Raw genomic sequence first — 15195 nt, 5'->3', positions numbered from 1 at the left:
AGGGTGGGGCCCTAATCCAATAGGACTGGTGTCCTTATAAGAAGAGGAGGACACTCCAGAGCTTTCTCCCACTCCGTATGCAGGGAGACGAGAGGCCATGCGAGGACCCCACAAGAAGGCAGCAGTCTACAAGCCAGGAATAAAGGCCTCACCAGCAACAACCTCCAGACTGTGAGAAACTAAATGTCTTGTTGTTTAAGCTACCCAACCTGTGGGATTTTGTTACTGGAGCCCAAGCAGACTAATACACAGGGTTTGCTCTCTCACCGCATCCTTCCGACACTCTTAGATGAACCTTGACTAGTAAACCACACTCTGTTAATGCTGTTACATATCTTACATAAAATTAATTATAATCAATTGCCTATGCAATGTTCTTTCAGACTTCCTTATTTTCCAGTGCATTAAAATTCACTACTCTCTTACACTAATATTAGGTTTAACAGTGTAATTACCTAGCACATATTAGTGCTATTAATCATGTCATCCATATCATTAAAACTAAAATGTCAAACACAGTCTTCCTTCTTAGCTATAGAAAATGAACAGTTAAATATGACATCAAGCTTCACAGCATGGGAATTTTAATGTCCCTAATGCTTATTTAATTTTGAAATTAATTGGTTATGCCTCAGAGAAAACATCCAAATATCCAGGTCGCTGTTTTTTTAGAGTTCTGCCTATTTGTGTGATTGGGACTTGCTCCTGCTGGACCTGGGCATTGCAGAGTTCTCATCACTTGTCTTCCTCACAAGGTCTTGGCCAGAATCCTGTATCCTAAACTGTTCAATATCCTTCTGGTCTCAAAATACCTATTCTGTCTCGCCTCTGTCAAGGTTTTTCTCATAGTCGGGATAGCACAATCAGTTAACAAATGGTAATGGTCCTGGGTTTTAGAGTCAGCCGACCTGAATTCTAGTGATTTCTCCAACATTTAGTAGAGCCAGTGAAGGTTGGTCAAGTTGCTTAAATTCAGGCACCTCAGTTCCTCATTTGTGTAATGTGCTAATAACTCCTCAGTTTTTACAAGGAATAAATGCAATGAAGAGCACTTAGCTAGGTGCCTGAAACATAGTCAATATCGAACCAACCACAGTTACTGTTATTAGTTGCTGATTAGTCTGTTTTATTCTTTGTGAATAGATGCTGCTGGATCTAATTTTATGATTGTAGGTCACATATTTCAAGAGAGAACCTCTGGCTGAAATGATGGAAACTAAAGAAATGATCGAGATTGAGAATTTTAGGAGCTGGATGAGCCTGAAAATAGGATAAATGTGTGGAAGCAGGTAGGCTTTTTTTTTTCCTGCTCAAATTACACTAGAAAACAAGAATTTAGTTCACTGAAACAGAACAGGATGTATCTCTTCAAGATGGTAATTTCATTTCCTTTGCATATATAACTAGAAGTGGGATTGCTGGATCATACAGTAGTTCTATTTCATAATCTCTTGAGGAATCGCCATACTGTTTTACATAGTGGCTGCACCAATTTACCCTCCCACCAACAGTGCACAAGGGTTCCCTTTTCTCCACATCCTTGCCAGTATGTGCTACCTCTCATCTTTTTGATAATTCTATCAGGTGTGAGGTGATATCCCTGTGGTTTTGATTTACATTTCCCTGATGATTAGTGATGTTGAGCACCATTTTATGTGCCTGTTGGCCACTTGTATACCTTTATAAAAATGTCTATTCCTTTGCCCATTTTTAATTGGATTATTTGCTTTTGTTTCATTTTGCTTTTGCTATGTAGTTATATGCATTCATTATATATTTAGGTTATTAACCTTATACCAGATATATCATCTGTAAATATTTTCTCCTTGTCCTTAGGTTGCTTCTTCATTTTGTTGGTTATTTCTTTTGCTGTGTAGAAGCCTTTTATTTTGATATAGTCCCACTTACTGATTTTTGATTTTGTTGTGTGATTTTGGTGTCATATCCAAAAAATCATTGCCAAGATCAATGTCAAAGAGCTTTTTCTGTTTTCTTTTAGGAGATTTATGGTTTCAGGTCTTACATTTAAGTCCTTAATCCATTTTGAGTTAATTTTTGTGACTGATGTCTTTAAATATTCTTCATTATTTTTACTGGTCTTACCATGGTAACCACTGAAGAAAATGGAGATGTTTAGTTTGGAAAAGACTATGTATATCATTGGACCAAAATTGGACCAAATTAAATGTAAGGGAGAATTAGTCAGTAAAAATTATAGAAAAGCAGATTTAATTAAATATAAGAGACTTCAAGTAGAAGAAAATTGTATAAATAAACTCATTATCAAATAAAAATTACAAATTAGATAACTGCAATCTTTGAGAGGTCATCTAGTTACCAAGGTTTGAGGAATAGAGGGAATCCCTTCTATGTAGCGGCGCATTATACCAAAAGATTTGAAAGTCTTTCAAGAGATGTTTAGGGGGGACTGCATGGCGGGTAGAACATCAGATATTCTCTTCCTGCTCTGATTCTCTAATTCTTAATCAAAAGCACACTGAAGGGCTTCCCTGGTGGCACAGTGGTTGAGAGTCCGCCTGCCAATGCAGGGGACATGGGGTCGTGCCCAGGTCCGGGAAGATCCCACATGCCTTGGAGCGGCTGGGCCCGTGAGACATGGCCGCTGAGCCTGCGCGTCCAGAGCCTGTGCTCCGCAACGGGAGGGGCCACAACAGTGAGAGGCCCGTGTACCGCAAAAAAAAAAAAAAAAAAAAAAAAAAAAAAAAAGAAAAAGCACACTGAAGGGTGCAGTTACTGAATCCATAAAATACAGAAGGCATGATTGCTGCCCACAGAAGTCCAATGTAGGATAAACAGCAGACAAAGAAAACCATTTACTAACAGTACGACTAAGAAACCATAGAATCTAAAATACTACCTCTCAGAAACATTTCTCAAAATCTGTGATCTCCATGCAAAAAAATGTCTAAATAAAAGGACTTGGAATAATTTATGCTTGTAAACCTAGAAAATGTTATTTGTAAATTAGTGAATCCAGTTCAGACTCTGTAGTTCATCACAAAGAAAAATTATGTTTTAACCCAAGTAGATCCTGAGAATTTATTTGAAATTGTTTTTCTTTTATAAACAAGGCAAATTTTAAGTATGGTCTTGGAAATTGAAAATGCTAAAATTAATCAACAGTGGTTACCAATTCCTATATTAACCACCTGTTAATAAGAGTTACAAATCATTGCATTTGTGTGCTAAGCTTGTGCCAAACATACATGATTTTTAATTCATTAAGAAACTTGTATAGTAATTATTAGTTTCCTATTTGTAGGTGAGGAACCAAAGGTTTAGGAAGACTATTTGACTTGCTAGTAACCACAGAGATAATAACCAGCGCTAATTAATTGGTATTGTTATTTCCATAAAAATGTACACAGATGTATGTTAGTAACTGATATCAGTGTAATAAAGGCTTAAAATTTTAGTTTAATAAAAAATGACTAATGTGGTCATAGAAGCAAAAACAATAACCTGTTTCATCGGCCACTTTTCTTCTTGCAACATTAACTCGTACTCTGTTGAGTCAACATACATATGTTAAAGTCCACTTTTATGTTAGTTTCACCAGTAAGAGCAACTTTAAATCCTGCTGGAAACAACATGGCAATGTGGACGCACCACCTATGGTAGAAAAGAAAGTTATTTCAAATGCGGTGTTATGTAAAGGAGATAGGGAAATTAAAATTGATTGGTTCTAAAATGAAATTTTATTGTTTTATTTACTCTGCAGGATGAAAATCAAGGTCTGTCAAGTGTATTTTAAGCTCTTATTTTAGGAAAATATGAAATTACATAAGTGAGATTTTACCAGCAAGATTTTTTGGCTTTGCTATTTCTAAAAATCTATTTTCCCCATGTTAGAGAAAATCTTTAAAACGTGTCATATCATGTCACTTCCCCCTCAGGATCAAATGCAAAACTCTGACAAATGGTCCTATATCGCCTCCCCACACTGTCCCCATGAATGCCACCCAGTCCATCCCCATTCACTCTCCTCTATACACACACTGGCCATCTTACTGTTTCTCTAATACACCAGGCACATGCACACCGGAGGACCTTTCCACCTGCAATTTCTTTTCCTTGGAAATCTCTCCCCCCAGATACCCACATGGCTCGCTCTCTCAATTCCCACAAGAATCTGTCACGTTTAAGAGGAAGGCCTCCCTGGCCACCCTGTGTATAGCAGCGGCCTTCCCCCATGTTATTCTTTGCCCTACTTACCTGGATTTACTTACTGCCACCTAGCACATCACTGTACTGCTTTGTTTATTATCTGTCTCCTCAACTACAAAGTAAAATTATGGGAGCAGGGACTTTTTGCCATATCCCAAGTCCTCTTTAAATAAAGAGGAAATTTGGGCACAGACATTGCTATGGTCTGAAAGTTTGTGTCCCCCTAAAATTTATGTGTTGAAATCTTAACCTCCAAGGTGATGGTATTAGCAGGTAGAGGTCACTGGGAGGTCATTGCCCTCATGATTGGGATTACTGCCTTTATAAGAGACCCCACAGAGCTACCTTGCCCCTCCCACCATGTGAGGACACAGTGAGAAGTCAGCAATCTGCAACCTAGGAGAGGTCTTCATCCAAACCCGACCAGGCTGACACCCTGATCTCGGACTTCCAGCCTACGGAACCGTGAGAAATAAATTTCTGTGTTCTACAGGCGGCACATAAACAACCTATAAACCTTAGAACAGTGGTTCCTAAACTTGTCTGTGCTTTGGAATCACCTGGAGGGTTTAAAAAACTACTGAGGCCAGGGCTCTGTCCCCAGGCGTTGTGATTTAGTTGGTCTAGGCTGTGGCCTGGACTTTGGGATCTTAAAAATATCCTCAGGTAATTCTAACGTGCAGACAAGTCGAGACCACTGACTTCGTGGCACTTTGTTACAGCAGTATAAATAGACTAAGGCAGACAAGCATTCTGGGAGAATGCCACGTGGAGTTGAAGTCGGGTGATACTTCTACGTGCCGAACAATTCTAATATTGCCAGCAACCACCAGTCACTGGGGGGAGGCATGGAATAGATGCTTCCTCACAGCCCTCGGAAGGAACCAATCCTGCCAACACCTTGGTCTTAGATTTCTAGCCTTCAGAATTGTGAATCAATACATTTCTATTGTTTCAGCCACTAAATTTGTGCTACTTTCTTACAACAATCCTAACAGACTAATACACACTGTGGGCTCAGTTCTCTAACTAGTCTAAGAAGAATTACTGATCTTCAAGTTTTCAGCTTTTCTTTGTCATAAGGAAAAGAGTGACAACCCCCAAGCTCTTTACACGTCAGAGTGGAAACCAAGAGTCCCCAGTGCCTTGGATTTTTTAACCTTAAAATGATTTTTTTAAACATTTAAGGTTTATAAAAACCAATAATAAAAGAATGTTAAGTTCTATATCATCGAAAATTAAAGAGGAAAGTTTCACAAATGTGAGACCTGAAAAATAAAGGAGAGAATTGAGAAACAGAAGAACACAAAAAAGAACGGGAAAGATAAATACAGCAAAGACAAAAGACAAACCCAGATATGTAAAAAAGCCAGATGCACAAAATGGAAAAGGAAAATACACATCCCCACACCGCCCAAAACACACAGTCCTATTTAAAGACATAATAAAGACATATACCTACTAGGTATAAAATAAGTTACAAGGGTATAATGTATAGCACAGGGAATATAGTCAATAATCTATAATAACTTTGTATGGAGTCTATTCTATAAAAATATCAAATTACTGTATTGTACACCTGAACCTAATATAATATTGTAAGTCAACTATACTTCAATTAAAAAAGACTTAAATATAAATCATATAGAGTCACAGAACTCCATTTTTGTAGCATTTACATTTTTTCATTGTTTGCAACATCATAAAAAATTTTATATTATAGTGCATTTTTGCAACTAAAATGAAAAATTGGGTCATTACTCCTAAGTCAGTGGTCTCAACTTGTCTGCACATTAAAATTACCTGAGGATATTTATAAAATTCCAAAGTCAAGGCCACAACCTAGACCAACTAAATCACAATGCCTGGGGACAGAGCACTGGCCTCAGTAGTTTTTTAAACCCTCCAGGTGATTCCAAAGCACAGACAGGTTTAGGAACCACTGTTCTAAGAAAATACTCCATTGCATTGGTGAAAACTTAATGGAGGACCAGATGTTCCTTGGCCAAAAGTTAAACTTCCTACTTCGGTAAATATAATCATCCTTCAGGTCCTACATTTCAGAAAATGTCTCCATATGACTGAGTTTTAATTAATTAATTAATGCAAGCCCAGACAGGGCAGGAGGCCTAAGAAGAAGCAGGGTCTGAAATTACTTTTTTTTTTACGAGACGTCAACGGTTTATTGGATAGGGGATCTTACAGGCCCGCAGCAAAACGTCCTGGAGCAACACCCCACCTTGTAGAGCTGATGGCAGGCAGGCAGGCAGGACAAAGCAGCAATCTTCACTCCTCACGGGAGAAGGAGGCTACCATTTACCGGGGAATTGATGTCAGGTTGGCTCATCAGTTACCAGGGAAAACAGGTGCTAAGAAATAGAGTTGGGAGGAGGTGTTATAGAGAAAGTTATTCCAGAAGCCGAAACAAGGTCTATGTCCACAAAGTAACTGGAGGAAAAAAACCAAAGTCTTAACACACTGGAAGGAGGCTCAGAAACAGAGGGACCGTCTAAGGCAACGAGTGGTTCCCAAGGCTTTGCTGGACATTGGAATCACCTGACTGCTGTGCCCAACCATTCTGATCTCATTGGTATGCCGTGCTCCCAAGGGCATCGGGAGTTTTTAAGTACCTCCAGGTGATCCTAATGTGCAGTAAAATCAGAACCACAGCTCTAGTTTTTCAGGAATTCATTGTCCCCGCAGGCTGTTCTGTGCCCTCTGTGGTCGGGCCAAGTGGGATAGGTGTCCACCTGGATGGATGACCATCTTGGATGCCAAAGCTGTGCTGCAGAGCGAAACTTCTCCAGCTGTGCTTATAGGGAATCCCCTACATCAGCTCAATGGATGCATCCACACTCCTTTGCTTACAGAGTTTTGAACTCCATAAACAGCACTTGTGAATTTGCAACTCCAGGGTCCAACAGATTCATGAGAGCAAAAATGTCTCATTACTTTAGTTTCTTTTAAAAAATTAAAATTCCTCCCACTGCTTCAACTCCCTTAGAGAGACACGCCATTTCAATCTTTTGAGGGATCATTTCCCTAGCCCCAGCATTATGCAAAGTTCCAAGGATTCCTTCAAAAAGCAAACTAGCCTGCGGCGATAGTTTTCCTCTTTTCATTGATGACACCGTATAACCCCAAAATGTACATTATCCAAGCGTACACTTTTTTGAAAAGAAATGTGGAAATCATCTCATCAAAATAAAATTTTATAAATAGGTTATTATTACAAAACAGATTTCTAATAAATCAATGGATTATTTGTTAAATTCATTGGGAATCAGGTTTGCTTCATCCCCCAATTGGTCTTTGTGAACACTTACTACACATAAGAAAGTTTTTATAAATATTTTACACTGCAAAAAGATGACAGACATTAATTCTATCTTCAGAAATGTATAATTATTCTAACAGGAAGGAATAAAGTTGCCATGAGAAAAGTAGGGATTAAAAAAAACTCAGGGGTTTCCCTGGTGGCACAGTGGTTGAGAGTCTGCCTGCTGAGGCAGGGGACACGGGTTCGTGCCCCGGTCCGGGAAGATCCCACGTGCCGCGGAGCGGCTGGGCCCGTGAGCCATGGCCGCTGAGCCTGTGCGTCCGGAGCCTGTGCTCCGCAACGGGAGAGGCCACAACAGTGAGAGGCCCGCGTACCGCAAAAAAAAAAAAAAAAAAAAAAAGTTGTACCTGGGTTTCCCTGGTGGCGCAGTGGTTGAGAGTCCGCCTGCCGATGCAGGGGACGCGGGCTCGTGCCCCGGTCCGGGAAGATCCCACATGCCGCAGAGCGGCTGGGCCCGTGAGCCATGGCCGCTGAGCCTGCGCGTCCGGAGCCTGTGCTCCACAACGGGAGAGGCCACAACAGTGAGAGGCCCGTGTACCGCAAAAAAAAAAAACCACAAAAAACCCTCAGTAATCAGAAAAGTGAGAGCACACGTGGGAGACAGGAAAACGAAGCAAAGGGATCAGAGAAGGTTTTATCATGGAAAATAGCAGTTGAGCTGAACTTTTAAGGGTGCCTATGACTGGTTGATTCAATCTCACTCTCATCATTTCATTTAATTTCTGTGAAAACCCAGTGTGGTGTGTGGAGCAAGAATTATTGCATCAGCGTCAGTATCATCACACTTTTTCAAGTGAAGAAAATAAAGACCTGAGGTGATTAACTATATATATGTGTAATTGAATCACTTCGCTGTACGGCAGAAATTAACACAACACTGTAAATCAACTATATTTCAATTTAAAAAACAAACAAAAAACTTACCCAATGCCACAAGGCTTATCAGTGATAGACTTTGAACTTGAAATTCCATCCATCCAAATACCATCCTCTCAGCCATTCCAAGGACAGGAGGGGGCGAGGTGCCTCCAGTGGCCAGAGTTCAGCTTGAGGGTCAGTCGGTGGTCACGTTCTCTTGACTAAGCAGATGGTGTCAATTCTAGTCTGAAAGTCAACGAGTTCCAGACCCAAGAAGAGCTGATGTTTCGGTTTACATCCAAAGGCAGGAAAAGCTAATACCACAGGCTCAAGGCAATCAGGCGAGAGGAGCTCCCCCTTACTTGGCTCCTTTGTTGTTGTTCTATTCAGGTCTACAGTTGATTGGATTGGATTGTTTGGACAAGGCCCACCCATAATAGGGTGGTCAACCTGCTTTGATGACATATGGGGAAGCCTGGATGGAGTTGGAGTGTGAGGGGATATGAGAAGGGAAGATTCAATTCCCTGGTGAGATATCCAGCTTTCAAGGTCTTTCAAGGCCTGGCCATAGTCCTTGGGGCTGTCAGGGCTTCTGATGAACAAATAAGATGCCAAAGGTTAGAAGAATGCACCTGTCCCCTGTGGAGAATTACACCTTCTTGCCACACGTCCAAGCTCCCAGCTACAGCCTAGGACATGGCCACTGGGTCCTGACAGTCTAGCTTTGATTTAAAGCAGTTCACAGATTGCTTCATCAGTAGCTGACTTGAGGCTGTCTAAACCAACCTAGATTATTAAATCCCAGATCCAGATTTTCTTGGCTGCTTTTTTCTCTAGCTTTAGCTGTGGCATATTCTGGTCAAACAATGCTTACCCTCTCTCACCACTCCATTCATTGTCTGCATCTCAGCCCACACAGTTATGTTGTCAGCCTCCATTTGGGAAAAGACCATACCCCAATCACTTATGCAACTTACTATACAACTGGCTCTTTGACACACGGTGTGTGCCCTCAGCCCTGGCACAGAGCAATACACCCATGCCACGACAACGAAACAGTGAACCATTGCAGGAACTTTGATCTTTAGAATAGCCCTTTAGGTAGTTTATAGTTAATTAGCTCAGTGTAACAGAATGTGCTCAGTACTGTGATAAGAAATATGAAAAATCACCTTGTGGGGCTTTAATTATGACCCATTATGTTATTACTTTTTAATTGGCAATTTATCAAGTTAAGTGATGAAGTGTAGAATTATAACTCCCAAACGATAAAGCATATTTAATTTTCAAAGGAAAATCTATTTAATTTTATTTGTTTAATCATGCAAAGTTGGATTCTAATTACCACTGAAATATTTCTTATAGGAAATATTTTCTTCTTGAAGGTGGAGTTAAATTTTCCACAAGCTCATTTTGGATTTTGCAATTCTTTTTGCTGTTGAAAATCAAGTTCGATTTTTCTGTCTACCTGTCCAGAAACAAAACTCCTTTTGAAGGTTGTGCTTTACCCTGGTTAGCACGTGGTTCCTTGGAGTATAGGAGAAACATTCTGTGAATCTTTCTTTTGTTTTACTGTACCTTCTACATTGTAAAATCAATGAAGTGCTTCCTTGCTTTCAGTCTGAAATACATGATTTTGCCCTGACTGCTTAATAAAAATGCCTTATAAGTGCTCCTTAATCTTTTCCTACTAAAACTGGAGAAATTCAGCAAATATTCATGGAATGACAAATATGTGCAAGGGACTTCATGCACTTCAAGTCTTAAAGAAAGAGAGGGACATTTTTATGTCTTCCTACTTCTGTGCCTTAGAATACACCAAGGATAACATAAAACCTATTAGATGTACTATAAATGTTGGCTCATTAATATTTAATAGAAATATTTGACGAAGGAAAGTTTTTGGTTATTATCACTTAGAAAATCCAGGAAAGGACACTGATTTTCCACCTATTTTCAAAATGTTTTGCAATTGTATCTGTTGTGTTTTTTTCTACAATAAATATGAATTAGGTGGTGTTTATATCCCTACTTATAAACAAAGAAACATAGAAACATATGAACTGCTCAAGTGAATGGTCCAATCCCAGAGCAAGTGTAAAATAAACGTCCTGTTTTATGTTTTCTGGATGGTATAAGGATTCTTATCTGGTTGCTGCTGTGTTCTCAATAATGCCAGGTTGCTTGCACCTTATTCAGCTGAACCCCTTGGCATTTCACCTGCTCTGCTGCTATGTCGTCTCCTTGCCATCTATGAGCACTCCTCCCAATTGAAGGGACAGAGGGGCACCAAACACTGATTATATCACAGCCTCTTCATTGCTTTTCTGCTTGGCCTTCCCGTTTCTCACCTACTTGGAATGCAATTCTTTTTGCTCAATATAACCATTCCAGCACCCTCCTTTCCTCCCCAAACTATTCTTTCTCCCTATATAAGTGGTCTCCAGAAATTTCCGATTGCATCTCATTAAACAATGTTTTCAAAGTGGAATCTGCCTATAACGTGGATAGGATGTTTTCTGTCACACTAACCAGACAGTAACCCTTGAGATTGCTTCCAGGTCTCCAGAAAATTTGAAAACTACTTAACACCACACGTTTACAATTACAAAATAAAATTAAGATAAGCTATGGCCAAGATCTGAGATGGAATAGTTATTTGAAGTTACAATATCTAATTATTCCCACCTTATTTTTGTGGTGGTTTAGACTGTAATTTTCATAAGCCAATATTTATGATATTATTTTTTTTAAACTGTGTCATTTGGAACTAAATTATTTGTCTGCCACATCATCTCAATCAATGGAAGATACTGCACTGAAAAAAAAAATCAGGGCTTCCCTGGTGGTGCAGTGGTTGAGAGTCCGCCTGCCAATGCAGGGGACACAGGTTCGTGCCCCGGTCCGGGAGGATCCCACATGCCGCGGAGTGGCTGGGCCCGTGAGCCATGGCCGCTGAGCCTGCGCGTCCGGAGCCTGTGCTCCGCAACGGGAGAGGCCACAGCAGTGAGAGGCCCGCGTACCGGAAAAAAAAAAAAAAAAATTCAAATACCTCAATGGATTACTAAAGGAAACTATTTTAATCCATTTAAAATCATCTCCAATTAGTGAAGATTGACAGTTCACCATATTTAACTGTGAAAGGTATGCAGCACTTAATTTTTTTGGTTGACTGGGCATTTTAATTAAAAATGCCATTGATTCCACCAGTGGAATTTTACCCCAGATAGTAAGCTATATGTGGTTATTAGCATACAACATAAGGTAATAAGATAAAACCATACCGTTGGCATGTATGAATTTAATTTGTCTTTATCAACAATTAGACTAAAGGGATAATAAAAATTTGATTAGTATATTTGCAATTTCAAAAATAGCAAGCCATTATCCCCTCTTCCTTCTGGCATAGCCGTGACATCTAACCGCACATTAGCTTACATTAGCTATTACTCACTGTCATAAAGAACTTAACATATTTCACATTTGCTTCAACTGGAGCATATTCCAAATTATTTTTATAGTTTAAAGGCACTGTTGAAGACACTTCTAGAGACAAAGGTAAATTTTCAAAATACAAATATTTTCATCTGGAGTATTGAACACTTAATTCTTTTATTTTCTTAAACATCCTTATTGGAGTATAATGGCTTTACAATGTTGTTTTAGTTTCTGCTGTACAACAAAGTGAATCGGCTATACATATACATATATCCCCATATCCCCTCCCTCTTGCGTCTCCCTCCCACCCCTCTGGTGGTCACAAAGCACTGAGCTGATCTCCGTGTGCTATGCGGCTGCTTCCCACTAGCTAGCTATTTTACATTTGGTAGTGCATATATGTCCATGCCACTCTCTCACTTCGTCCCAGCTTCCCCTTCCCCCTCTGTGACCACAAGTTTGTTCTCTACATCTGTGTCTTTCTTCCTGCCCTGCCACTAGGTTCATCAGTACCGTTTTTTTTAGAATCCATGTATGTGTATTAAAGCCATCATTCAAAAAGATACATTTACCACAATGTTCATTGCAGCACTGTTTGTAGTAGCCAGGACATGGAAGCAACCTAAGCGTCCATCAACAGATGAATGGATAAAGAAGATGTGGCACATATACACAGTGGAGTATTACTCAGCCATGAAAAGGAACAAAACTGAGTTATCTGTAGTGAGGTGGATGGACCTAGAGTCTGTCATAGAGAGTGAAGTAAGTCAGAGAGAGAAAAGCACCATGTTCCTTATCGGGACCTCCTGCTGTAGGACAACTCAGGCAAACAGACCTGGCCAAGGCAGGTGGTTTCGGTCAACGGTTCCCTAACACCTATAAGGTGAAAACTTAGAACCCATCTTCAACCCAATATGATCTCCTGGGGAGGAAAAGGTCTCTTCATTAGAGCTAAATTATCAAAGGGCAAAGGAGAAGGTTGTAGTGGCAAGTTGATTTATTCTCTCCCTGTTGAAAAGGTGCCTTCCACTTTCTCAACATGTGATACAGTTACAGTACTGTAATGTCAGAGAAAATAATAATGGTGAGGATATTGTAAAATTCTATTTTTCTAGTCTATGTATGCCTTGCAAACTTATATTTTAGAGACAGACTTGACAGAGTATATCACACAGTGATACAATTACTGAAAAAGAGCTCTGGGCTTTGGTCAAAGTCACATTACTGATTTTATTTTTTCTTTACTCCTAAGCAGTTGGAAGTGTTTTTCTTTACTCCTAAGCAGTTGGAAGCAGCTGGAAGCAGAGCATGTCTTCATTTATAATTTAGCACAGAACGCTGGTGGCCGTGTGGAAGAGGCTGTGTGGGTTGCAAGAGCTGATTCTAATAAACTCATTAGGAGGCTGTTGCACTGACAGAGTCAAGATGTAATTTGCATCTAGACTTCAGCAGGAAATTCTAGAATGGAGAGAAGACATGGGGGGACATTTGGGAAATAGAATCTAGAAGCAAAAGAATGTATTTTAAAAATCTAACATTAAACAATTCCTTTCTCTCTTAAATTAGTTCTACGGTAGGACGTTGGAGTCTGGATTACAGTGGTGGCCGTCTTATTCCAAATCTTCTCAAACATCACCTACTCCCCCGCCCCCACATAAAAAATCAACAAAGAGCACAAATATAACTACATCTGACAAACATCTTTAGCATTATTTGGAGGCAGAAAATACCACAACCTTCAGATTACTCATAAATCGAGAAATAAACATCAGCTTTGATCATAAGCAGGCATAAGAAAGAAAACTCTCAGAAGAAGCACAGATAAATTATACTCAAAAGGGAAAGTTTAAGAATAAATGCCCAAGTATTTAATGCAGTTCTAGATCTTTGTAGTTTAAATCACTGGCTACAGGGAAGGAGCTTGAAAATAAGTAGGCCTGGAAGTTGCAGCCTTGAAAAACATTGTTTTGGGGGGAGAATCATAAAAATAGAGAGGAGATATGACTGTGAAAGTAAAGAAGGAAATATGGGAATCATTAAGGATCTTGCAGAAATAAATGAGTAACATGACATGCCAACTCTTTCCCCTCCTATAACCACTGCCACTACCATCATTTATTCAAGAAACTGAATTTTATTTAACTGAGTGAAGAGAGTTCTCTTGAATGTGGGACTGTGTCCTACAAAGGCCTAGACATAGGGAAAATTAAATCAATTTGATTCAAAAGAAGAAGAAACCAAAAGTGTGAATCACAATATTTCAACTGATGAAAAATTTCCCCAAAAAGCAATCATGAAACAGAGGAAAAATATAATGCACCATTGAATTAAATATCCTCATATAGAAATCTGGGGATAGGAAAGATATCTTAAATCACTAATTTAAAAACTAAAATAATAAAAAAACCAAGAACAGGGAGAAAGGCAATGAGAGTTGTTTGAACAAAGGAAAAACATTCTATCAGAAATAACGACTAAACACAAGGTAATTACAAAGTGCTCAGTGTAGAATCCATTCAAGTAACAATAAGGGACCCTGAAGAAAAGAAGGAAAATATGGAGAGAATTAACATAACACAAAGAACAGAGTGAAAAGTGTCAGAGAGGAAGTGGTTGAAATGGAAGAAGGCAATAAGATCCAACGATTCGTGTAAATAGAATCCCTGAATTAAAAACACAAAACAATGAAATAGAATTAATATTTAAGACTATTTGTTAATCCAGGAAAACTTTCTGGAGATAAAAGACCTGAATCTTTTTAGATTGGCCTCACCAGTTACCTGGAAAAATTGATTCAGAACAATCAACCAGAAGGTATACCCTAGTGATACCATTAGACATTAAAAATAAAGAAAAATAATCCTTAGCGTTTTCGAACTAAAAGACCAATTAATTTAAAGGGCAGGAGAATTACCCTGACCTTATCTTCTCAAAACTAACATTCAAAGCAATGAAAGAATGGAGCAGAATTTTCAAGAAACTTAAGGAAAGAAAGTGCTAATTGAGGATTTTATATCAAATAAATTCTATGTCTTCTTTCTGAGAGGGAATTAAATTGTATTCGTTGTTCCTGAATCCTACCAAATTCTCAAAATGGTGTTCAACATCTGTATGTTCTCTTTTGTTTCTATTTGTCCCAATCTACTTACGTCCACTGTGTGTGGTAGGCATATGTAGTGAAGAGTATCATGAAACAGAGAACAATACACTCCAGACTTATATGCTATTACTCTGAGCACACAATTTAATCTACATATTGAATAATTCGATATTTTGGTAAGATTATATATCTGTTAACATTAGAACTACTCCTAAAATGTTTTCAATTTTGAAAGTTTTAACCCTTTGTAAATTGAAATACTACACTAACT

Source organism: Lagenorhynchus albirostris, chromosome 14 (genome assembly GCF_949774975.1).
Source record: "Lagenorhynchus albirostris chromosome 14, mLagAlb1.1, whole genome shotgun sequence".
NCBI classification, from domain to species: Eukaryota; Metazoa; Chordata; class Mammalia; order Artiodactyla; family Delphinidae; genus Lagenorhynchus; species Lagenorhynchus albirostris.
The sequence above is the reverse complement of the archived record's forward strand: the minus strand, read 5'-3'. Positions refer to the sequence as shown.